Genomic DNA, 27085 nt, shown 5'->3' on the forward strand with positions numbered 1-27085 from the left:
GACAATACAACTTCAACTAAAGTATTAAACATCTTTAGGTTCCCCATTGTCCTGATCCGGGCACATCAATGGATCCTTTTCCTCCTGAGATTTTCTCCTTTGTTCTTCAATCCAGGCTTGTTGTATTCTCCTATGTTCCTCATCACTTATCGGTGCAACATTTCTTCCACAACCAGGAGGAAAATATCGTACAACGTTCACCCCCTTCCTAAGACGAATATCTCCCCTTGCAATTGCCTTCCTCTTATGTTCTCTATGGTACTCTTCGGATTGTTTCAAAAGGAAATCTATTTCAGTTTTAGAATATTGGAGCTACTCTCACTTTCAAAATTCTGGCTACTCTCAAAGCGTTCCTTATTATGAACCCATTCTGCTAAGATTCGATGAATTCTGTTATTAGGAATTCGGGATGGACCACCTTCCGAATCACCTCTATAAGGGTGTCATTTGCTTCTAGCCGTAGTGTCACGACCCGGTACTCCCCTCGAGCCCGTGACAACCGCCGCGGTGTCCCGGTAGACACTTATTGCTCGGAATGTCAACCCGAAACCCCGCAAGGCTTTACTATCAGTTTCTCTGTTCCCTTGTGAGCAACCATTGTCAAATATCGTGTTCTAAAATATTTTAAACTGTTTCCAACTTTAAACAAATAAAATATTAATTTTTCGTCTCACAAGGGTATTTTGGTCATTTTTCTCAAAAATTTTAAAACTGGCTAAAACGTAATATACAAGTACAAAACACACAATTCATATTCAAAATGAGTTTAAAAGTCTAAAATCTTCATTTAAAACGAAATTATAGTTATTTGAATATAATAAGAAAATAAAAGAAATATTAAGTAAAATATTCTATTTTCTTATAAAACAATATTTATAGAGTTATACGTGAATAATTTTTATAACGTAAAAGCTAAATAAATTTATACATACTTAAATACAGTAAGCCAAAATATTTAATTTAATTTACAATAACAAGAGTGCCCCCGAATAAACAAAAGTAAAGAGGACTGTGAACCTACGGTTTGGAAAATGCAGATCCCACTGTAGTCCTCGATGAGATCAGCTATCTACAGTCTATACTGAACCTGAAATGGGTGGAAATGAGGGTGGTGAGATTATAAAATCCCAATGAGTAAACAAACATCATCATAAACATTTAGAGTTGAGTACATGGAGACAATAAAGTAAATCATCATAAACTGGGTTATAGCATTAGAACACATTTTGTTCAAAACACGTAAAGAGGCTTATGAATCTCATAAAAATCTAGGCTTGTGCCATAAATCCATTCTCGGGGACACCTTGGCCGAGGCATCCTACCGAGACCGCCAAGGCTATTAAAATTCACATTTCACATAAATCATGTTTTTGTTTTGAAAACATAGCCGTTCCTTGGCGTTGGCTGAGTTCCCCCTCACGTGGTGGTTTAGCGTGAAGTGAACCCTAAACTTTACCCCAGGAGATACCTTACGCGCCTCTCCGTTCGAGGTAAGAATATAATGGGGTTTACCGTGCCCCTCTAAAAGGCTGGTCCACAGAAACCCCCTACTGCAGTGATTAATTAATATATAATCCACCATATAATAAAACTCAATAACATGATATGGCAATTTTGTAATTCGTAATTTTTCAAGGTAACCAAACAATTCGCATTTCAATACAATTGCCAACTAGCCAATCATGCTCGATTTATCATAAGCCAGTTAATTTAAACAATCAAATTGCCACAATTAACAGTCTCCGTGTACTCTATTTTTCAAAATCACTATTAATTTCAAAACAATTTGTAATTTAATTTCATTGAAACTCATTTATTCATAAAACATGAAAATTTATCTTTTTAAATTCCTCTTTCCATAGAATTCATGAAAGCATCTAAAAACCACCCTAGATAATTAAAATGATAGTAAGTTTACTCACAATGTCTAGAATGCAGACTTTCGAAGCACTTTGTCTACTGGTCCTCGGATGCAATTTCCTTGCCTTTATCGGAGGACTCACCACCTTGACACAGTACAAAATCGAGAGTTTCACCAAGTTGGTACTAAATCAAAATTAAACTAATTTAGACTACCAATGCATGATATGGAATGCGAAAATGCACTGGTAACTATCTAAACCCGGTATTGGCCTAATTCGTCTTATCACCCGATTAAATTCCTAACGGGTCCGTTTAAACTCCAATTTAATTCTTTTCAGTTTCTATACCTCAATTGCACCCAAATTAACTTAATGTCCCTCAGTGTGGTGCAAATTATCAGTCCCAACAGTAATTTACGAAAATACCCCTAGTGGGTAAAAATTCGTATTTTTGCTCTGAAAATTCCCATTATTTTTCTAGGCTCATAATTCATCATTCCTTAACCAATTCTCCTAGAATAAAATCAAACTCATCCTCACTCACTACATGGTAAATTCAGCCATTAATGGTTGGGGGAGAAAATAAATTCTTTTCTTGTTGTTTTGTTTCTAAATATGCTAAACTAACTAAAAACACTAACATAAATTAAAATCAAATAAATCCAACAACTTTCTCTCTCCTAACCCATTTTTTCAGAATTGAATTCATCATGAAAACATGTAATTTAATCATGGAAAATAAAGAGAAATGCTTGGGAATAAGAAAACTCAAGCTTAATAGAAAAAACTCACCTTTTTCGCTTAATTTCCTTGAAAATTCACACTTTTTCTTTAATTTTCTCTCTCTAGGGTTTTGTTTTTGTTTTCTCTCTCTTCTTGCTGGTTTGGCCGGCCATGGGGTGGAAGATGGGCTGATTTTGTGCCTTTTAAAAAGGAAAATAATAAATTAATAAAGGCATGACACATGGCATCATGTCATTGGCCCGTTTTTAAAATTTTAAAAATTTAAACATTTTATCTCCACCACATGTTTAGTCAAGGGTCAAAGATGAAGACAAAGGAAGACCATGTGCTGGAAAAAATATCCTGGTGGTGGAAAATTACAATTTTGCCCCTGAGGTGGCAAAATTACCATTTTACCCCTATACTCCAAATTATACCAAAATTAAAATTTTTCACTTCTAAACCTCAAATCATACTTCAATAAGTCAAATTATACTCTAATAAGTCAAATGGGGTCAAAAAAATCTTTTCTAAAATTCCCATTTTGTCCCCAGGTGGCAAATGACCATTTTGCCCCTAGTTAGTGAAAATTTCGATTTGACTCCAAATTGATCCTCAAACTCCAAATCACCATTTCAAGTCATCCATGAACTGTGAAACTCTTAATCTCACCTTAAAATTCCTATTTGATCTAGTTCGAGGATTAAATAAACTTTGTTGTACCTCTAGGTACAATACCGACATTTGTAAATTTTTCGGGACTCTCCTAGCATGCAATCATGCTATCATCGCATGTATGTCATGAATAGTATTTTATAAGGTCGGGCTTTACACGTAGAATCTACAGATCCCTCGCTATCACTATGAGAGGTATCGAGACTACCACCTCTTCTAGACATGGTGTGTATGTCACTAGTGCACCTCAAAACCTATATGCAATCAAATATTAATTGTTTAATTATTTTTGCATCTCAAAAGTAGGTAGATTTCTATATGAAGATGCATACATTCTATTCAATCTAACCTAATTTAACTTAACTTAACTTATCTTAACTTAACTGGACTTGGGGTCACGCAGTGTCAGTGTGGATTTCTTAAAACAACCTTAAAATCAAAAACTTTAAAATCCAAAGCTTTAAAATCAAAATATCTAATCTTTAAACCATGCTCTGATACCAATCTAAATTGTCAGGAACCGAAACTCTCCATCGAGCCCGTGACAACCGTCGCGAAGCCTCGACAAACATTCTTCACCCCGAATGTCGATCAAAACCTCGCAAGGCTCTCGTATCAGCTTTCGCACTTCCCCGGTGAGCAATAGTTATCAAATAATCAAAATACGAAGGATTACAAATCATTTCCAAATCATAACATAACATATTTTTTTTTGCTCACAGGGGCATTTTCGTCATTTTTGTCGAAAACCTCGAAACTTGCTAAAAATGTAGTAGGTACGCCGAAAATATATATTTAATGATTTAAAAACAATTAAGTATCTAAAACATTCATTTGAAGTGAAAATTTGACCATTTGAATATAATAAAAATATTCAAAAAAATAAATTATTTTCTTATAAAATAATTTTCATAAAACTATCGGTACATAATTCTTATAGCATAAAAGTTAATTATATTCATATATACTATAAAGCAAATAACCAAATTATAAAATTTCTTTTACAGTGACACGTGGGCCCACATCTATCCAAAATGCATCGAAAGCTGGAAACCTATAACTTTTACCGATTCGAGTCCAAATGAAAGTCCTTGTCAAAGTTAGCTAACTATAGAATTCCCCGAGCCTGAAATGTGAGGAAATGAGGGTGGTGAGATTATAAAATCTCAGTGAGTAAACAGATACCATCTAAACTATTTAAAGTCGAGTAAATGGAGACAATTAAAATAAATCATCATACTGTAATTTCATTACCTTTCAACTCATTTCAACCAAATAAAATCAATCCATAAAAATCGAGTAATCAACTTGGCTTATGAATTTCTTAAAACTTTGGCTCGTGCCAAAACTCATATTCGATGATACCTTGCGCAGGGCATCCAACCGAGTCCGCCAAGGCTGTTAAAATTTTGTATACACTTAAAATATATTTTTAGTTTGAGAAAAATACAGTCGTTCCTTGGCGTTGGCTGAGTTCCCCTTCACGTGGTGGTTTGGCGTGAAGTGAACCCTAAGCTTTACCCCAGGAGATACCCTACGCGCCTCTCCGTTCGAGGTAATAATATAATGGAGTTTACCGTGCCCCTCTAATAGGCTCGTCCACGAAACCCCCTCTGCAGTAAATAATTAATATATAACCCACCAATCAATAAAATTCATTCTAGCATGACATGGCAATTTATCGCAACCTAGCCTCTCAAGGCTGAATACACAGTATAAATAATTCTAACACCAAAATTAGTTTAGCCATTCATGCTCATTTATTGTCATAAGCTATTCAATTCAAAACCATAAATTTGCAACACAAGCAGACAGTCTCCAATTACTCTATTTTCAAAACTAATATTCGATTTTTCAAAAAATTTATAAAATCATTTTATAAAATCACAATTTCTCTTAAAACATAGCAATTTACCATTTAAACCCATTTTCCATAAAATCACACAATTGTATAAAACTACTCTAGATAATTAAGACGATAATAAGTTCACTCACAGTTCTAGGAGTCGATGTACTCCTAATCCCAATCTCCAAGCACAATTTTTGTACTTCTACCAGAGTACTTTGCTCACCACCTATCCACAATCTGCAATACATAATTCATCACATCAATGCTTGACCATTATAAAATCAATTCAGGCTCGGTATATATGTACGATATGATATGCAACTTATCCGACTACCACTTAAATGCGGTGTTGACCTAATTCGGCCTATTATCTCCAATTTAACTCCAAATCAATTCTTTTCACTTTCTACACTCCAATTATAACTAAATTACCTCCATGACTGTGAATGAGATTCAATTTATCAGTCTCGATAGTAAATTACGAAAATACCCCTAGTGGGTAAAAATTGTATTTTTGCTCCGAAAATTTCCATTATTTTTCTAGGCTCATAATTCATCATTTCTTAACCAATTCTCCAAAATGAAAATCAAATTTATCCTCACTCAACACATGATAAATTCAGCCATTAATGATTGTGGGAGAAAATAAGTTCTTTTCTTGTTGTTTTGTTTCTAAATATGCTAAACTAACTTAAAACACTAACATAACTTAAAATCAAATTAATCTAACAAGTTTCTCTCTCCTAACCCATTTTTTCAGAATTGAATTCATCATGAAAACATGTAATTTAATCATGGAAAATAAAGAGAAATGCTTGGGAATAAGAAAACTCAAGCTTAATAGAAAAATCTCACCTTTTTCACTTAATTTCTTTGAAAATTCACACTTTTTCTTTGATTTTCTCTCTCTAGGGTTTTGTTTTTATTTTCTCTCTCTTCTTGCTGGTTTGGCCGGCCATGGGGTGGAAGATGGGCTGATTTTGTGCCTTTTAAAAAGGAAAATAATAAATTAATAAAGCCATGACTCGTGGCATCATGTCATTGGCCCGTTTTTAAAACTTTAAAAATTTTAATCCTTTTTATCTCCACCACACAATTAGTCAATGGTCAAAATGAGGATAAAGGAAGACCATGTGCTGGAAAAATGTCCTGGTGGTGAAAAATTACAATTTTTACCCCTGAGGTGGCAAAATTACCATTTTACCCTTTTACTCTAAATTATACCGAAATTAAAATTTTTCACTTCTAAACCTCAAATCTTACTCCAATGAGTCAAATTATACTCCAATAAGTCAAATGGGGCAAAAAAAAAATCTTTTCTAAAATTTCCATTTTGTCCCCAAGTGGCAAATGACCATTTTGCCCCTGGATAACGAAAATTTCGGTTTGACTCCAAATTGATCCTTGAACTCCGAATCACCATATTAAACCATTCTGGGACTTTAAAATTCTTAATTTCATCGTGAATTCTCTATTTGATCTAGTTCAAGGCTTAAATCAACTTTGTTGTACGTCTAGATACAATACCGACTTTTGTAAGTTTTTCGAGACTCTCTTAGCATGCAAACATGTTATCCATCACATGTATGTCATGAAAAAATATTTTTATAGAGTCGGGCTTGTCATCTTCTCCCCCACTTGGATCAACCATATGATCCTTCTTCTTGATTGACTTCGACATCCGACTAAATATTAATATTTTAATATTATTTCATTAATAAAATATTATTTTATTCTAAAAATTTTATCTTGTCTCCTTGGTACCCGAAATACCTTATTATGCCTCACTTGACTTCCAAATCACCTTTTATCTCACAAATTCTCCTCCGATAAAATTATTATTATTTTCTCACTTGCGAAATATTTTATCCTAAATTACTCCTTTCGTCTCTTATCACTTTTAAACATTTTAATTGATCTCAATTTGCATTCGATCAACTTTATTTATCACCATATCAAAGTATGGGGTATTTCACAAGTGCATTACTCAGCACATTGATACTTGCTGCAACATAGGCAATGGCATCACTAGACTTCGACTTTGAGTCTGTCACGACCCGGAACCATCCTTGAGTCAGTGACAACCACTACGATGTCCCGATAGGCACTCATCCCCCGAACACCATATCGAGACCTCGCAAGGCTTTCGTATTAGTTTCTTATCTCCCCTGTGGTTAATCGTTGCCAAATGTCGTATTTTAGAGGTCTTTAAGCCTTTTTCCGATTTAAAACAATGGAAAAATAAATTTCACTTCACAGGGGCATTTTGGTCATTTTCCATCAAAAATTTCAAATTCGACCAAAATGTAATACTTAAGTGAGAAATGCATATTTCGAAATCAAAATTAAATTTGAATGTCTAAAACGTGATTTAAAATGGAATTATAACCATTTAAATAAAATAAAAATATTCGACAAAATATTCTATTTTCTTGCAAATTAATATTTATAGAGTATTCTGAAAATGATTTTTAGTAGCGTAAAAGTTAAATATATTTATACAAACTATAATACAGAAAACCAAAGTATGAAATTTAATTTACACTACTACATGGGCCCACAAATGAACAAAAGTTGTAAAGACAGTACACCTACAGTTTTTGAAGTAGTATGGCCAACTATAGTTCTCGACAATGTCTGCTATCTACAGGCTAACCTGGCCTGAAATGATGGGATAAAAAAAAGGGTGAGATTATAAAATTTCAGTGAGTAAACAAACACCATCTAAATAATCTAAAGGCGAGCAAAGGGAGACAATTAAAAATAATTCATTTCAGCAAATTTTTCACAACACGAATATTCATTTCAACCAAATAATCAATATGGCTCGTGAATTTCTCAAAACTTGGCTCATGCCAAATCTTGTACTCGGGGACACCTGGACCAAGGGTATCCAACCGAGTCCGCCAAGGTTGTGAAAAATTTTATATAATCATAAAACTTGTTTTTATTTTGAAAAAAAAAAATAGTGTTCCTTGGCGTTGACTGAGTCTCACTTCATGCGGTGGTTAACGTGAAGTGCACTCAAAAATCCCACCTCAAGAGATACCCTACATGCCTCTACGACCGAGGTGAGAATATAAAGGAGTTTACCGTGCCCCTCTAATAGGTTGGTCCACGAAACCCCGTCACTGCAGTAGCTAATCTTTAATCCACCAATTGATCAAATCTCAATGGCATAGCATGGCAATTACATTACTAACCAATTCATCAAGGCAAAACAGACAGTTCATATTTTTCAACACAAGTATAAATTCAGCCAATCATGCCAATTTATCACAAGCCATTTAATTCAAATCATAATTTACAATAAATCACATGATCTCCAATTACTCAAATTTTCAAATCCAACATTCTATTTTCAAATCAATTTATAAAAAATTCAATTTATTTTATAATTCCATTTATTTTATAAATTCATATTTTTCTCATAAAACAAGAAATTCATCATTTAAAATAATTTTTAAAAATCACAAAATTGAATAAAAACTACTCTAGATAGTTCAGACGATAATAGGTTTACTCACAGGTTTCAAAAGTTCAGATTTCGGGTGTACTCAGCTTAGTGATCCCTAAGCGTAATTTCCTTACCTTTGTCGAAGGGCACACCACCTTGACACAGTATAAAATCAAGGAATTTACTACGTTGCCCTTAAATTGAAATAACTAATTTAGATCACTAATGCATGGTATGAAATGCAAAAGGTCTAAATTTTGCCTAAACATCGTATTGACCTATTTCGGTCTTTTACACGATAAATTGAAATACGCATCCAATTTAGCTCCAATTGATCCCATTTCTTTTTCTAATGTTTCAAATCCCCAATGTCCAGCCAAATAACCCAACAATCAGCAAAGCCACATTCATATTCCTTCTTGGAAAAATTCGGCCAAAATGGTGCATCATTGTCACAATTTTTCCTACTTGATTTTCTTTCCATAATTCATTAATTTCTATAACAAAAACCATGATTTCATAATCAAATAACCTAAAATAACATCACATTCTTCCTCACCATTGACTTTAAAATTCAGCTAAGGCTAAGTAATAGGAAAAATGAATGTTTTTCTACATATTTTGTTTACTAACATGCTAAACTAACACTAAACACTAACATATATCAAAATCAAATCAATCCAACAATTTTCTCTCTCTAGACCCATATGACCAGCCATGAAATCACCATGAAACCATGCAATTTAATCATGGAAAATAAGGAGAAATGCTTGGGAATAAGAAAACTCAAGCTTAATAGAAAAAATCTTACCTTTTTCACTTAATTTCCTTGAAAATTCACACTTTTTCTTTGATTTTCTCTTTCTAGGGTTTGGGTTTTATTTTCTCTCTCTTCTTGCTGGTTTGGTCGACCATGGGGTGGAATATGGGCTGGTTTTTGTGCCTTTTAAAAAGGAAAAACATTAAATTAATAAAGGCATGACACGTGGCATCATACCATTGGCTCGTTTTTTTTTTAATTTTGACTTTTCATTTTAATTTTCCACCACACCTTTATTCCATCTTTATCCATTCCCACCATAATTAAATTCCACAAATTTGACAAGTGTTGGTGGTGCAAAATTAACATTTTACCCTCGGAATGACAAAATTACCATTTTGCCCCTATACTCCAGAAATATCGAGAATTGAAAATTTCTCACTCCTCAAACTCCATTTATGTTCTAAATAATCTAAATAATTAATCTTGATCAATTGTTACCAAAATTTTTAAAAAAAAATTCCCGTTTTGTCCTTAAATGACAAAATGACCTTTTTATCCCTAATCGGTCAATTCTCCCTATTGAATCCAAACTAGACCTCGAACTCCGAATCACTGTTTTAAGAAATCCCTGGGCTGTGAAATTTGAAATTTCATCTTAAAATTCCTATTTTAATTAGTTCGAGGTATAAATCAACTTAGTTGTACTTTTAAGTATAATACCGACTTTTACCTATTTTATCGAGATATTCTAGTACACAGGCATGATGTCAACTATATGTATGACCTGACAGATAATTTAAGGCTGGGCATGACAGAGTCGCTCCGCTGCATAGAGGTCTAGTTGTGTAAAAGTGTTAGACTTATAAAAAAACTATTAGTCTATCAGAAATGTATCTGTTAAAACTTTGAGGTTGTGTATCGAATACCACCTGGGATGTTGAAATTACTTTGGAGTTTATTAAGTTTGGTTATTAGTATCTAGATGCTACTTCTTAAATATCGTTGTTTATCTGGTTTAAGTAAATGATAATGATTATTACTAGTGGAACATTATGATAACGAAAAAAAAATCCAAGTCGATTTATGTATACGTAAGAATATTTGGTTAATTACAGGAATCTCAACTAAGGCTAGTTTGAAATTTGGCGGGTTTACTCGCAAGTCTCAAGCGTCGGTAACGATTGGGGAGAAGGTCGTTACAACTATCAACTTTCCTCACCATTCTCTTATTTTTCTTATTTCTTTCTTTCTTCTTTTTTTTATTTTTTTTCTTCACAACTCAAAATTGAATCAACCTTTTCAAAATGGGAGGATTCATCAAGAATGTTTTTCCTTAATCAGCCACTCAAATGAAGGCTTAAGGGATAACTCTTAACAATAAAGATTCTTTAGAAGCCTTTAGAGATCTAATATCAGAATACCTTATCATGATTAACTCTTTATAACAAGAAATACCTTTGCTAAATGAGAGAGGAAAAAGGGTAATTTTTGAAGCAAAGGTGTCTTGGAGGTATTGGGTAACATTGTTCTTCTAGTCCTCATGCCCCCAGAATATGGGTGAAGAAAAGCTCTAGACAATGGGTTCAAGGTTCCATTTGGTATCCAAATTGAAGGAATTTGAGAGTTTTTGGCATATTTAAGCCTTTAGCATAGTCTTGACATTTATTAACCTACCAATTCAGAGTCTTTATAAGAGTGCCTAATTTGTTTGATTTTAAAGAAAGAATTTTGCAAAACAATCAATTATAACATTAGTCATCGCCTAAATAAAGATCATGGTCCTTTAGTATCACATGATAAGGTTAATGAACTTTGCGTCCTTTTAGACTCAAGTTCTTGAATAGTCTTTATTTGAATGGTCTTGGGTATTGATGGCGTTTGGTGAAATGGTTCAAGAACATTTGCAAGGACTAGTTTGCTCCAAATAGTAACCATTAATTCTTTCAAGAACATGTGCACACTTTATTGCCAAAAACCTTTTCCCTTCATGACTTTTCTATCAATTTTTAGGATCTTGAAAACATGTTATAGAAACCTTTATTAAATCAATTGTATCACATATTTTGCAAATTAAACATAAAGCTTCAAAAATTTTAATTCAACAAAAACATTAAAGCTTCAATTATAACTTTTGAAGTTTATATTCCTTAACAAAATCCTACTCATGCCATGCACATGAATACAAAATAAGAACTCCAAATCATCCACTTTTCTTGTAAGCAATTTGTTTGAGACTTGAGGCTTTTCTTCAACTTCCTAACAAGAGCTCAATATATGGCAAAGCCGATTGCCAATGTTCCATAAGCTCAAGAGTCAAAATGCCATCCTTGATGAGATTTTCAATTTTCTCATTCAATTGCCTACACTTCCCTGTTGAGTGTCCAATTGCCCCCATGTGATAGTCACATGTATCATTAGAGTAATAATTCCTTGTCGATGGGTTTGGAACTGTCTTTATTGGCACAAGACTGAGGTATTTATTCTCAATTAGTAGAGGCAAAAGCTTAAAGATTGGCATAGGCAACTGACAAAGGTTTGGTTTTGGCAATGATCAAGGCATAAGTGGAGGTGTGGGTGCTCTTGGATGAAAAGTTGGTTGTGAAACTGGTCGATATGGATATAAGTTATGAGAATATGATTTAGAGTGGGGTAGGAAGGTTGGTATGCAGGATAAAGATGGTATGGATTGACGCCCCATGGCTACCCCGCACATGTAATAACCTATGCCTCACCTTTCCTTTTCTTTGATGCATTACATTTTTCCATGCTATTGACAGTGTTTTCTCCAATTTTACCTTTCTTAACTGCATTTTCAATCATTTCTCCTAAAACCACTATGTCAACAAAATTCTTGGTAGCATTGCTGATTCGCCTATCATAATATGATGGCTGCAGAGTACTAATAAACTTCATTGTGTTTTTTTTTTTTAGTGAGAGGTGGTTGAACCGATGCAGCAACATCTGTCACGACCCGGAACCTCCCTCGGGCCCATGATAACCGCCGCGACGTCCCGATTGACACTCATTACCCGAAATGCCAACCGAAACCTCGTAAGGTTTACATATCAGTTTCTTTCATTTTCTATGAGTAATCGTTGTTAAACATTCCATTTAAAACAATTACCAGCCGTTTCCGGCTCAAATAAATCCAAAGACAAAATTATTTTAAAAGGATTTATAGATAAATATCACTATTCAAAATATTCATTAAAATATAGCATTTTTTTTATATAAAACAATATTTATAGAAACATGTGTAAGAAATCTTTTGTAACGTGTAAGTAAAATAAATTCACACATACAAAAATTTACAAAGTTATAACGTACAATAATGGTTACAATGACAAGTGGCCCAAAATACACCCAGTGTTGGTGCTAGAAACCTACTGTCTATATGGTAGAGATGTCAACTGGAATCTTCGACAAAATAGAGTATCTACAAGCCACCACAGACCTGAAATGTTTGGAAAAGAGGTGGGTGAGATTTTGCAATCCCAATGAGTAAACAAACATTATCATAAATATCTAAAGGCAAGTAACAGGGAGGCAAGTTTAAACAACAAATCACAAACCATTTCATAATGTTTTCAATTTATTTCTTAAACCATAAAATATTTGTAATTTACCAAAACAGTTGTTAAGGCTTATGTCTTTTATAAAAGAAAACAAGGCTCAAGCCAAAACTAATCCTCGGGGATACCTTGGCCGAGACATCTAACCTGGTCCGCCAAGATTGTTATAACATTTACATGTGAAACACATTTTTATTTTTAAAACAAGCCGTTCCTTGGCGTTGGCCGAGTTACGCATTCACGTGGGGGTTTGACGTGAAGTGAGCTCTAATACTACCCCGGGAGTTACCCTCCTGGCCTCTACAACTGAAGTAACTATATAACCGGCTTTACCGTGCCCCTCTAATAGGCAGTCTACGAAAACCCATCACTGCAGTGACTAACCCACCAATTTTAATAAAATTTCGATAGTATAACGTGGCTTTTATTTATTTATCCAGCCTGTATAGTAAAAACAGCTTACATAAATTTCCCAATACACTTACAAAATATAGCCACATATACTCATATCTCATAAGCCATTCATAGGAAAATATATAATTTTCAAGACAGTTAACAGCCTCCAATTACTCAATTTCATAATCAACCCAATATATCTTTATTTGTCACATTTATTTGTAAAACATCAAAAATCCCGTTTTAATCTCGTTTTCATTTCATAAAATACATAAAGAGCATTTAAAAATAAACTCTAGATAATTTACAATAATAATAAGTTTACTCACCGTTTGTACAAACTAAAAGCTTTCTAGGTGCCCCGATAACTACTCGTCGGGTATGATTTCCTTGCCTTTACCGAAAGGCTCTCCTCCTAGACACATTGCAAAAATTTACTCAATTCATCACATTAATGCTAAATCACTATATATTTGACTTAAATCCTATACTAATGCATGGTATGAAATGCAATAGCCAAAAACGGCTTAAACGCAGTATTAACCTATTTTTGGCACTTTACCCGATAAATTGCTAACGCGCTCCATTTTAGCTCTAAATTGTCTCATTCTCTCTCCAACATTTCTAACCATTAATTATCAGCCAATATTCCTCTAAAATCACCAAAATCAGCTCACTCTCTTCCTTGGAAAATTCGGCCAAAAATGTGACATTATCTTAGTTAATTTTCCACTTTGTTTTTTTATCACATTTAACCATTTTTCATCATTTTCTCTTCATTTCCCATAGAATAAAAATCAATTCATCATCATCGTACATCATTGAACATTCAGCCAAGAGTGGGTATTGTGGAAATTTCATGCTTTCTTGCCCAATTTAATTTCTATGCACATTTAACTAACTAAAACTACCAATTTAACTAAAAATCAAAACCTAAAAATTCCAAAATCTTTCCCCTAGAATTTCGTCCAGCCCTTGATATCACTTTTTGATCTCTCTCCTCTAGCATGCTTAATGGAAATAAAGGCATAGGAAAGGTAGAAATCAAGCTAAAATCGAAAAATCTTACCGTTAGACGCGTAAACGGGCGAAAAACGCAAATTTCCCTTTGAATTTTCTTGTTTCTCTTTGGTTTTTTCTTTTTTTCTTCCTTTCCTCTCTATTTTCTCTCTTGTTCTCCCTTATGGCCGGCCAGCACTTAAAATGGGGTTTAAATGGGCTGACTTTTCATTAAAATAATATTAAATCATTAAAAAAGTGCCATGTGTCACTTTTCCATTGGCCCATTTTTTAAATTTCATCCATTTGTTTCCAAATTTTCACCATATACTTGTCCCACATATTCATAGCTTAGATAAAATTCTCAGACTTATCCAAAGTCTCGGTGGAGTAATTTTTGAAATTTACACTTTTGCCCCCATAAAAGTAAAAAATTATATTTTTACCCAAAAAACAGAAAAATTACCCATAGACATATTTTTCATCCCTTATACTCATACCATTCTCCAATTTGTCTAATGTGATCTAAATTCTCTCAAAATCTCAAATTTTGTCCGCGAGTGGAAAAATTACGATTTTGCCCCTAAACATCAAAATTTTCAATTTTTCCCCAAATGAACCCTCGAACTCCGAACAATCATTTTTAGTCATTCCTTGACCATAAAATGTTAAATTTCATCCTACGATTCCTATTTGAACTAGTTCGAGGTTAAATCAATTCAAGTGTACCATTAGGTACAATACCGGGTTTTCTCTATTCTTGAGGACTTTCCTAGCATAATAACATGCTACTCAGTGCATGTATGTTATGACATGTATTTATAGGGTCGGGTTTTACAATTCTACCTTCCTTAAAATAAAATTTTGTGTCAAGCCCGACCTTATAAAATACTTTTCATGTCATTCATATGATTGACAATATGCTTGCATACTTGGAAAGCCCCGAAAGAAAAATCGTTAAAAGACGACAATGTACCAAATGGTACAATTAAGTTAATTTAAGTCTCAAACTAGATCAAATAGAGAATTTAAAATGAAATTAAGAATATTAAAGTCCCAGAATGGTTTAATATGGTGATTTGGAGTTCGAGGATCAATTTGGAGTCAAATCAGAATTTTTACTATCTAGGGGCAAAATGGTTATTTGCCACCAAGGGACACAATGAGAATTTTTAGAAAAGAATTTTTTTTTGGCCCCATTTGACTTATTGGAGTATAATTTGAGGGTTTCGCTGTGAAAAAGTTTAATTCCGGTGATTTCTAGAGTGTAGGGGTAAAATTGTAATTTTACCACCCGTGGATAAAATTTGAGATTTTCAGAGAATTTAGATCAAATTCGACAAAGTGGAGAATGATATGAGTATAAGGGATGAAAAATATGTCTATGGGCAATTTTTCAGCTTTTGGGGTAAAAATATAATTTTTGACTTTTACGGGGGCAAAAGTGTAAATTTCAAAAATTACTTCACCAAGACTTTGGATAAGTCTGAAATTTTTATCTAAGCTATGGATATGTGGGACAAGTGTATGGTGAAAATTTGGAAACAAATGGATGGCTAGAATTTAAGGAATTAATAAAACATTAAAAAAATGAACAAAATAATATTATATTATTTTAGCCTTTAAAAAGGTAAAAATTCCAGAATTCTCATCTTCTTCAGCCATCCAAACCAGGGGAGAAAAGGGGGAAAAAAATAAGAACCCTACCTGAAAATTTGGGGAAAATCAAGAGAAATCAAGAAATCAAGCATTGAAAAGGTAAATTTCATTGATTTTCCTTGTGATTACCACTACCCATGCATTTTTTTTCTCATTTCCATGCAAAATTAGAAAGTGGGTATGGACACCCATGCTGGCCACACCTCCATGGATGAGTTTTGAGCTTGATTTTTGGTTGATTCTAATTGAATTAAGTGATTTTAGTTAAGTTATATTGAAATATAGCAAAAATAAGCTAGAGATATAATTTTCTCCCATTGAAACCCATTATGCTGAATTTTCTAGGGGAATATTGGCTGCTGATCTTGATGTTTATTTGAGGAATTATGATGAATAATGATGAATTATGAGTCTAGAAAAATAATGAGAATTTTTGAAGCAAAAATATAAATTTTTACCCACTAGGGGTATTTTCGTAATTTGCTATTAGGACTGATAATTTACACCACACTGAGGGGCATTAAGTCAATTTGGGTGCAATTGAGGTATAGAAACTGAAAAAATTAATTTGGAGTTTAAACGGACGCGTATATCGATTTATCGGGTAAAATACCGAAATAGGCTAACATCGCATTTAGGCAAAAATTTAGACATTTTTGCATTCCATATCAAGCATTAGTAGTCTAAATTAGTTTAATTTCAATTTAGTACCAATGTGGTGAATTTCTCGATTTTGTACTGTGTCAAGGTGGTGAGTCCTCCGATAAAGGCAAGGGAATTGCACCCGAAGACCAGTAGTCTGAGTATTTCGAAAATCCCCACTCTAGACACGGTGAGTAACCTTACCATCATTTTAATTATCTAAAGTATGTTTTTATTCGGTTTTGGTGAATTTTATGAAAATGAGTTCAAATGGTAAATTTTTATGTTTTGTAAACAAAATGAGTTTAAATGAAAATATTTTATAAATTGTCTTGAAACGAAATAACGATTTTGAAAATAGAGTAATTGGAGACCACTGGTATGTTGTAAATTTAAAATTGAATTAATGGCTTATGTTATTGTATTGGCTAGACTGGCTGGGCTGTGTTTTTTATGAATTGTATGAATTGCTTTTATTTTACCCTTGCAAGCTAGGTAGTAATATATTAGCCTTGTCATGCTGTCAAAATTTTATTGTATGGTGGGTTTGACCTGCTGCAGTGGGCTGGGTTCTGTGGACTAGCCTATTAGAGGGGCACGAAATCCTGTTATATTTTTACCTCGGTTGGAGAGGTGAGTAGGGTAACACCCGAGGTATAACTTTAAAGTTCACTTCACGCCAAACCACCACGTGAAGGGGAACTCGGCCAACGCCAAGGAATGGCTATGTTTTCAAAATAAAAACATGACTTTCTAATAGCCTTGGCGGACTCAGTTGGGATAGCCCTCGGTCAAGGTATCCCAGATAACTGAGTATGATAATAATTTTTGGTATGAGCCAAGCTTTTTAAGAAATTCATAAGCCATACTGATTACTTACTTTAAATAAATTGATTTCATTTGGTTGAAATAAGTTGAAAGATGATAAATTACAGTTTGATGAAATGTTTTAATAGTCTTCTTTTACTCGACTTTAGATATTTTGAGTGATGTTTGTTTACTCACTGAGATTTTATAATCTCACCACCCTCATTTCCACCCATTTTAGGCTCAAAATAGATTGTACATAACTGATATCGGCGAGGATTACAGTTGAACTTGCCACATCCAAAGACTGTAGGTTCATTTCTTTTGATACTTTTGGTCATTCGTGGGCCCACGTGTCACTGTAAATTAAATTCTATACTTTGGTTATCTGTATTACGGTATGTAAGAATTTATTTTGCTTTTACGCTATAAAAATTATTTATGCAGTATTCTTAAAATATCTTTTTATGTAAAAATTGAATATTTTATTTAATATTTTTATTTTATTATAACAGTCATAATGCCATTTTAAATGAATGTTTTAGACATCCAAAATTATTTTTGATTATGAAATATGTGTTTTCCACTTACATACTATATTTTTAGATGATTTTGAGATTTTTGGGATAAATGACCAAAATACCCTTGTGAGACGAAAATTATTATTTTATTTGTTTAAGTTGGAAACAGTTTAAAATCTTTTAAAATGTGATATTTGGAAACAGTTACCCATAGGGGAAATGAGAAGCTGATATTAAAGCCTTACGGGGTTTCGGTTGACATTCCGGGTAATGAATGTCAATCGAGACGTCGAGGCGGTTGTCACAGGCTCGATGGGAGTTCCGGGTCGTGACAATTAAGTTGGTATCAGAGTTGTTGGTTTTAAAGATTAGAGTTTTGGGTTTAAAGTTATTTTAAAGCTATTTTAAAAATTTACAGTGTCAGTGTGGCCCCGAGTTAAGTTAGGTTAGGTTGAATAAAATACATGCATAAGCATATAGAGCTTGAGGTTGCCTAAACTCACTTTGTTCCCTCTTATAGACTATTATGTCTCCTCGACGCGAACAACCACCTTTCACTAGATCAGTTGGGAGGGGAAGAGGTCGTTTCCAACGTCATCAGTTAGGTGCAATAGAGGAGGAATCGACTGCATCCACCATTCGGGCAACACTTGTTGCTGAACAGACCGAGACTCATCCGCATCCTCCACCTCCTTTGCCACTTACTAGTATTCCTGCTCTGCCTTTTGAGGTAATTCAGGCATTAGTAGCCTTCTTTACTGCTATTGCTGGCCAGGCTCAAGCTGGTCAAGCTCTTCCTACAGTTCATCTAGCTGCTCCTTCAGTACCACCATCCCCACCTCCTGTCCCACCACTAGTGATGGATGTTTCTGATTCTAAGAAGCTTAAAGAGGCTAGGCAACATAGTTGTGTTTCTTTTAGGGGTGAGTCAAATGCAACCGTGGCTAAAGAGGTGGTGCGAATGGCTTTAAGAGCTGATAAGCTTGTGAATGAAAATAGAAGTCTGCGAGCTGAGTTAGCAAAAAGGAGAAATCTGAGTGTATCTTCTAGTCAGCCACCAAAAAGGGGCAAAGACTCCTCTGTTTCAGGAAGTTCATGTAGATGTAGAAATTGTGGGAATTATCATGTTGGGCCGTGCAGAGGGCCTGCACGATGTTTTTGTTGTGATCAACCGGGTCACATTAGGAGAGATTGCCCACAGTTAAGACGGGCTACGGTAGCTGCTCCATCTCCACCAGCTCATACGGATATGTAGAGGAGAGATTCCTTTGGATTGCAACCGAGACAGGGATGATTTTGACATACCACCAAGGGTAGATTAAATATGTTGAAATTAGTCCTCTAATAAAGTACATATGATAGAAAGCTAGTTTGTAAGTTGTAGTTTTCATGATCATGAAATACATAAAGATTATCAATATATGGACATACATTTGGAGTTGTAAATTACAAGTTTGAAGTATTTAAGATATGATTAAATGGAATTAGCATTAGTTAAGGTATGTAAATCTTTTAATTAATTTCTATGGAGTATGCGTAATAGTAGAATGGAGGAACATCGTGCAGTGACGCTATATGGTGAAATCAGTATACAATATGGAAAGGGTATTTTCGAGTGGGATTTATTGACTGATGATAAGTGATGAGCAATTTGAGATACATGTAGCTATGAATAAATTTGGAGATTTTTGCTTAAGCAAACTTGTATTAAATGTTATGGTAAAGATATATGAATGCTAGTGGCAAAATAAATATGTTAAATCAATGTTTTGATTGCACACTTGTGATAGAAAGTTAGTCTTGCTAATTGTGGTATAGACTCGAAGGGAAGCCACACGATTGTGAATAATTGAGGTAGTAGCTTTAAAGGTGGAAGAGTTGCTAAGATAAAGTGAATTCAAACCGTTGCAACGCCATAGTTCTGACCATTAAACGCTGTCACGTTAAGAACCCCTAATGGCTAGAAAGCAAGAGCAAATTAAGAGTGGCATGAAGATGAAACTCACGAGTTGAAGAATGGTCATTGGTTTTCATGCTAAGCTTTGTTGTTTGGAGTCTTAAGTGCATTGGGAGGTATTAAGATAAAGATGATGAGTGAAATTGCAAAGTTTTTTTTTATTGCCTTATATATTTTGGCATGTAAGAGAAAGAAAAGTTAGAGAATTTTTTAGATGGCTACATAAAAATAAATTAACATGTGGAGTGTTAAGATAAATAATATGATGATTGAAGTCAAATCTTAAGAAATAAAGAAGACAAGAGATTAAGTCTTGTTAAAGACTAAAAAGGAAGCGAGCGAAAGGTTAGATGAATGTATGAGATACTGATAAGAGATGTCAATACCAAGTGAGGAAAATGTAAATAAAGATTTCAATAATGATATACTTTGTGTATAAAAGAGTAAATAAGTGATTAAGTGTTTCAAGAATGTTTAAACGCCCTTAAGAAAGAATTATAAGTTATACATGATGAGCACAAGATGCGTGACTTTGAAACTTGCTAAGGAGCCAAATGGCTAAGTTACGGGTTAAATGATCATATGTTGTGAGATATAAATTTAAAATAAATATCCCTAAGGAAATACTCAAGAGAAGTTCTGCCATGGATCTTGTGAAAGCAAGCACTAAGTTATGCATTTATAAAAAGGAAGCTATAAGTTGAGACTGGTATAAGTATTAACATTAAAAAGTACTTGAGGAGAATTTAGTTTCAAGTCTTGTAATTTCAAGTACAATTTGTAAATTAGTTAAGGAAGAATGATGTTATATTCATATGAAAGAGTGGAATAAAGGACGATAGAAGTTAACCCTGATAATGAAACTTTCTTAATATATTATGGGAATTGGAATTTGAAAATGCGTGAGGCATACATGATTCAAATGAATATGAGTTTTAAGTGACAAATCAATATCGAAATGCAATAAGGATACAATATATAGGAGACATGAAGGATAATCGAGGAATAAGGATGACTTTTAGGAATTATAGTATTGCATAAAATGCAATGATCAAGTCAAGATAAATTTTTGAGATACCAATGGGATTATAAAACATACACGCATAATAGATTATAATTCAATGGAGATGACATTGTGATGCAATGATATACAGTACAAGGAAACTTAAGCATATAATTGGAAATGATAAGAAGAGAATATAAGTATATAAATGATAAGGAACTATGCACAGGCATGATGAGAATTTGTATGAATTATGAAGATTATTCTATTGAATCTTGATTGTGGATGGGAATGAATTAAGAGAAATTAGTTTGAAGGCATTTGAAAACAGAGACTCATATATATAATGAGGAATATAGACATTTGAATGTACATGTATATGTATGTGTGGAGTAGTGACGTACCCAACTAAAATGAATAATGGTTTTAGTGGTTCGAGATTTGAACTCAATATATTTGATGAGTTGTATAGATAATGTAATGATTAAGAATCTTATCAGAAGACGATTTATGGTGACCTAAGGAATTTTGGAGAAATAGTTAAGGGAATATAATCTATAGTACGATTAAGCCATATGAGATGGATTAATAGAATTAAGAAGATTGAAATTTCCTAAATGCAAAGTAAACATGAAATATGTAGAAATAATTAAAACCATTAATTTTCCCGAATGCTGAGGATATGTACAGGAATGAGTATGGCGTGTTAATGATATTGTAAACTACACAATAGTGTATGAGGATAGGATGAATGAATGAAAGTCGAGAAGTTTGATATGGAATGAAGTAATAAGATAGTGATTGGTATACCTAAATCATATTAAAATGCGATCGAAATTGGTATGATTAAGATGGAGTTATGGTTCAAGCTTAATGATAGTAATAGAAGCATGCTTGGTGTCTCGATATAAGAGATCATAATTGTGAAGGTTATTGTTGATCTGATTTTAAAGGATAATAATAGACATAAGCGAAGTACTTGAGTTGAATTGGGGGTAAATGAGGTGAACAAATTGAAATTCCCTGTAAAGGGGAGGACATAAGAAGTCGAGCATTAGATGAGAAAACAATACCTCCACCTTTTCTCTAAGTTCAGTACATTAAATTTTGAGGTCAAAATTTTATTTTAAGGGGGGTAGTGTTGTCAAGCCCGACCTTATAAAATACTTTCCATGTCATTCATATGATTGACAATATGCTTGCATACTTGGAAAGCCCCGAAAGAAAAATCGTTAAAAGATAACAATGTACCGAATGGTACAATTAAGTTAATTTAAGCCTCGAACTAGATCAAATAGAGAATTTAAAATGAAATTAAGAATATTAAAGTCTCAGAATGGTTTAATATGGTGATTTGGAGTTTGAGGATCAATTTGGAGTCAAATCAAAATTTTTACTGTCCAGGGGCAAAATCGTCATTTGCCACCTAGGGACACAATGGGAATTTTTAGAAAAGAATTTTTTTTTGGCCCCATTTGACTTATTGGAGTATAATTTGAGGGTTTGGCAGTGAAAAAGTTTAATTCCGGTGATTTCTAAAGTGTAAGGGCAAAATCGTAATTTTGCCACCAATGGATAAAATTTGAGATTTAGAGAGAATTTAGATCAAATTTGACAAATTGGAGAATGGTATGAGTATAAGGGATGAAAAATATGTCTATGGGTAATTTTTCAGTTTTTGGGGTAAAAATGTAATTTTTGACTTTTACGAGGGCAAAAGTGTAAATTTCAAAAATTACTCCAAAAAGACTTTGGATAAGTCTGAGAATTTTATCTAAGCTATGGATATGTGGGACAACTGTATGGTGAAAATTTGAAAACAAATGGATGGCTAGAATTTAAGAAATTAATAAAACATTAAAAAAATGAATAAAATAATATTATATTATTTTAGCCTTTAAAAAGGTAAAAATTCCAGAATTCTCATCTTCTTCAGCCGTCCAAACCAGGGGAGAAAAGTGGGAAAAAAACAAATAAGAACCCTACCTGAAAATTTGGGGAAAATCAAGAGAAATCAAGAAATCAAGCATTGAAAAGGTAAATTTCATTAATTTTCCTTGTGATTTTCACTACCCATGCATTTTTTTTCTCATTTCCATGCAAAATTAGAAAGTGGGTATGGACACCCATGCTGGCCAAACCTCCATGGATGAGTTTTGAGCTTGATTTTTGGTTGATTTTTATTGAATTAAGTGATTTTAGTTAAGTTATATTGAAATATAGATAAAATAAGCTAGAGATATAATTTTCTCCTATTGAAACCCATTATGCTGAATTTTCTAGGGGAATATTGGCTGCTGATCTTGATGTTTATTTGAGGAATTATGACGAATAATAATGAATTATGAGTCTAGAAAAATAATGGAAATTTTCGGAGCAAAAATACAAATTTTTACCCACTAGGGGTATTTTCGTAATTTGCTATCAAGACTGATAATTTGCACCACACTGAGGGACATTAATTCAATTTGGATGCAATTGAGTTATGAAAACTGACAAAAATTAATTTGGAGTTTAAACGGACGCCTATATCGATTTATCGGGTAAAAGATCGAAATAGGCTAACACCGCATTTAGGCAAAAATTTAGACATTTTTGCATTCCATATCAAGCATTAGTAGTCTAAATTAGTTTAATTTCAATTTAGTACCAATGTGGTGAATTTCTCGATTTTGTACTGTGTCAAGGTGGTGAGTCCTCCGATAAAGGCAAAGGAATTGCACCCGAGGACCAGTAGTCTGAGTATTTCAAAAATCCCCACTCTAGACACGGTGAGTAACCTTACCATCATTTTAATTATCTAAAGTATGTTTTTATTCGGTTTTGGTGAATTTTATGAAAATGAGTTCAAATGGTAAATTTTTATGTTTTGTAAACAAAATGAGTTTAAATGAAAATATTTTATAAATTGTCTTGAAACGAATAACGATTTTGAAAATAGAGTAATTGGAGACCACTGATATGTTGTAAATTTAAAATTGAATTAATGGCTTACGTTATTGTATTGGCATGACTGGCTGGGCTGTGTTTTTTATGAATTGTATGAATTGCTTTATTTTACCCTTGCAGGCTAGGTAGTAATATATTAGCCCTGTCATTTTATTGTATGGTGGGTTTGACTTGCTGCAGTGGGCTGGGTTCTGTGGACTAGCCTATTAGAGGGGCACGAAATCCTGTTATATTTTTACCTCGGTTGGAGAGGTGAGTAGGGTAACTCCCGAGGTATAACTTTAAAGTTCACTTCACGCCAAACCACCACGTGAAGGGAAACTCGGCCAACGCCAAGGAATGGCTATGTTTTCAAAACAAAAACATGACTTTCTAATAGCCTTGGCGGACTCAGTTGGGATAGCCCTCGGCCAAGGTATCCCAGATAACTGAGTATAATAATAATTTTTGGCATGAGCCAAGCTTTTTAAGAAATTCATAAGCCATACTGATTACTTACTTTAAATAAATTGATTTCATTTGGTTGAAATAAGTTGAAAGATGATAATTTACAGTTTGATGAAATGTTTTAATAGTCTCCTTTTACTCAACTTTAGATATTTTGAGTGATGTTTGTTTACTCATTGGGATTTTATAATCTCACCACCCTCATTTCCACCCATTTCAGGCTCAAAATAGATTGTAGATAATTGATATCAGCGAGGATTACAATTGAACTTGCCACATTCAAAGACTGTAGGTTCATTTCTTTTGATACTTTTAGTCATTAATGGGCCCACGTGTCACTGTAAATTAAATTCTATACTTTGGTTATCTGTATTACGGTATGTAAGAATTTATTTTGCTTTTACGCTATAAAAATTATTTATGCAGTGTTCTTAAAATATCTTTTTATGTGAAAATTGAATATTTTATTTAATATTTTTATTTTATTATAACAGTCATAATTCCATTTTAAACGAATGTTTTAGACATCCAAAATTATTTTTGATTATGAAATATGTGTTTTCCACTTACATACTATATTTTTAGATGATTTTGAGATTTTTGGGATATATGACCAAAATACCCTTGTGAGACGAAAATTATTATTTTATTTGTTTAAGTTGGAAACAGTTTAAAATCTTTTAGAATGTGATATTTGGAAACAGTTACCCACAGGGGAAATGAGAAGTTGATATTAAAGCCTTGCGGGGTTCCGGTTGACATTTCGGGTAATGAATGTCGATCGAGACGTCGCGGCGGTTGTCACGGGCTCGATGGGAGTTCTGAGTCGTGACATTTTGGCCTCAAAATTTCACTTACCAGATTCAACAAATAGATACGGGTATTGACTCCTCATCTGATGCTCTACTTCCCATGTCATTTCTTCCATTCAAGCACTTTTCCACAACACTTTGACCATTGAAATACTCTTGTTCCTCAGTACTCGATCCTTTCAATCCAAGATACTCACAAGTTGCACCTCGAACTTTAAATCATCATGCAACTCGATCGAAGGTGCTTCGAGGATGTGAGAGGGATCTAGTACATATTTCTTAAGCATGGAGACATGGAAAACATTGTGGATCCGATCTAACTCCGGAGGTAGTTTTAGTCTATACACCACTGGCCCAATTCTTTCAATAATACGAAAAGGTCCAATGTATCTCGAATTGAGCTTTCCTCGCTTTGCAAACCGGATCACACCTTTCATTATCCAACAAGATATCATAATTCACCACAATAATATAATCAAATAAAACTTAATACCACAAAGCATTCAGATTATTACCTTTCCAAGGAGAAACCTTAAGAAAAACTCTATCATCGATCTCAAACTCCAAGTCTTTTCTCTATTTATCTGCATAGCTCTTTTGCCTATCCTGGGCTACCTTTAGCCTCTCTCGTATAACCTTGATCTTGTCACTAGTTAGCTCGATCAATTCCACACTAACTAACTTCTTTTCACTCACTTCGTCCCAACAAAGTGGAGTACGACATTTCCTTCCATATAAAGCTTCGTATGGTGCCATACCAATGCTAGACTAGAAGTTATTGTTGTAAGCAAATTTCACTAACAGCAAGTGTCTATCCCAACTCCCAAGAAAATCCATGACACAAGCCTTCAACATATCTTCCATAGTCTGGATAGTCCTCTCTGACTGACCATCCGTCTGTGGGTGAAAAGCAGTGCTAAATTTCAATTTGGTTCCGAGAGCTTCTTGAAATTTCGGCCAGAATTGAGAAGTGAATCGAGGATCTCGATCTAACACTATAAAAACGGGAACTCCATGTAGCCTCACAATCTCATCTATATAGAGTTAAGCCAACTTCTCAATAGAGTAAGTACTATGGATAGCAAAAAAGTGAGCGGACTTAGTCAACCGATCTATGATCACCCAGATCGCATCTTTTCCCCTCTGTGTCCGCGGCAGTCCTAAAACAAAATCCATAGTTACATGCTCCCATTTCCACTCGGGAATAGGTAAAGACTGAAGTGTACGTGCTGGCCTCTAATGCTCTGCCTTAACTTGCTAACATACGAGACACTTGGCTACGAATTCTGCTACATCTCTTTTCATACCCAGCCACTAATAATTCTCCCTAATAGTCCTATACATCTTGGTGCTTTCGGGATGTAATGCATAGGCAGATGAATGGGCTTCTTCCATGATCGCCTATCTCAACTGGTTTTCCTCAAAAACACAAACTCGGTCTCTAAACATCAAGACGTTATCCTCTCCAAATCTGAACTCACTGACTCCCCCATCGGTCAGTTTTTGAATTTCTTTTCTTAACTCATCATCAGACCTCTAAATGTCCTTGATCTAATTAAGTAACGAAGGTCACACAATGAAGTTTGTCAATAAGGATCCATCCTCACCATTTCTCAACTGGACCCCAAGAGATTTTATCTCTATTAATGCTGAAAAATAACAACTCTGAAGTGCTGCTAAAGACGATGAAGACTTACGACTTAAGGCATCAGCTACAACGTTCGCTTTTTCCGGATGATAGTCTATCACTAAGTCATAATCTTTTATCAACTCCAACCATCGCCTTTGCCTCAAATTAAGCTCCTTTTGGGTGAGCAAATATTTTAAACTCTTGTGATCTGTAAATATCCGACAATGCTCACCATACAAGTAATGCCTCCAGATTTTTAAAGCAAACACCACTGCTGCTAACTCTAAATCGTGGGTAGGATAATTTGTTTCATGCCTCTTTAGCTGTCTAGAAGCATAAGCCACAACTTTTTCATTATGCAT

The 27085-nt window shown here is 33.9% G+C and overlaps 1 long non-coding RNA gene across 1 annotated transcript; it reads right to left on the minus strand.

Annotated features, from left to right (window-relative positions):
* Positions 1-892: 892 nt before the first annotated feature.
* On the minus strand, positions 893-2768 carry LOC148761271 (uncharacterized). Its single transcript, XR_016027788.1, has 3 exons — positions 2655-2768; positions 1923-2006; positions 893-1087 (listed from the first exon to the last, which is right to left on the minus strand). It is a non-coding gene; the product is annotated as an uncharacterized LOC148761271 (long non-coding RNA).
* Positions 2769-27085: the final 24317 nt, after the last annotated feature.

Source organism: Theobroma cacao, chromosome 8 (assembly GCF_053813885.1).
Source record: "Theobroma cacao isolate CCN51 chromosome 8, ASM5381388v1, whole genome shotgun sequence".
Taxonomy (NCBI): Eukaryota; Viridiplantae; Streptophyta; class Magnoliopsida; order Malvales; family Malvaceae; genus Theobroma; species Theobroma cacao.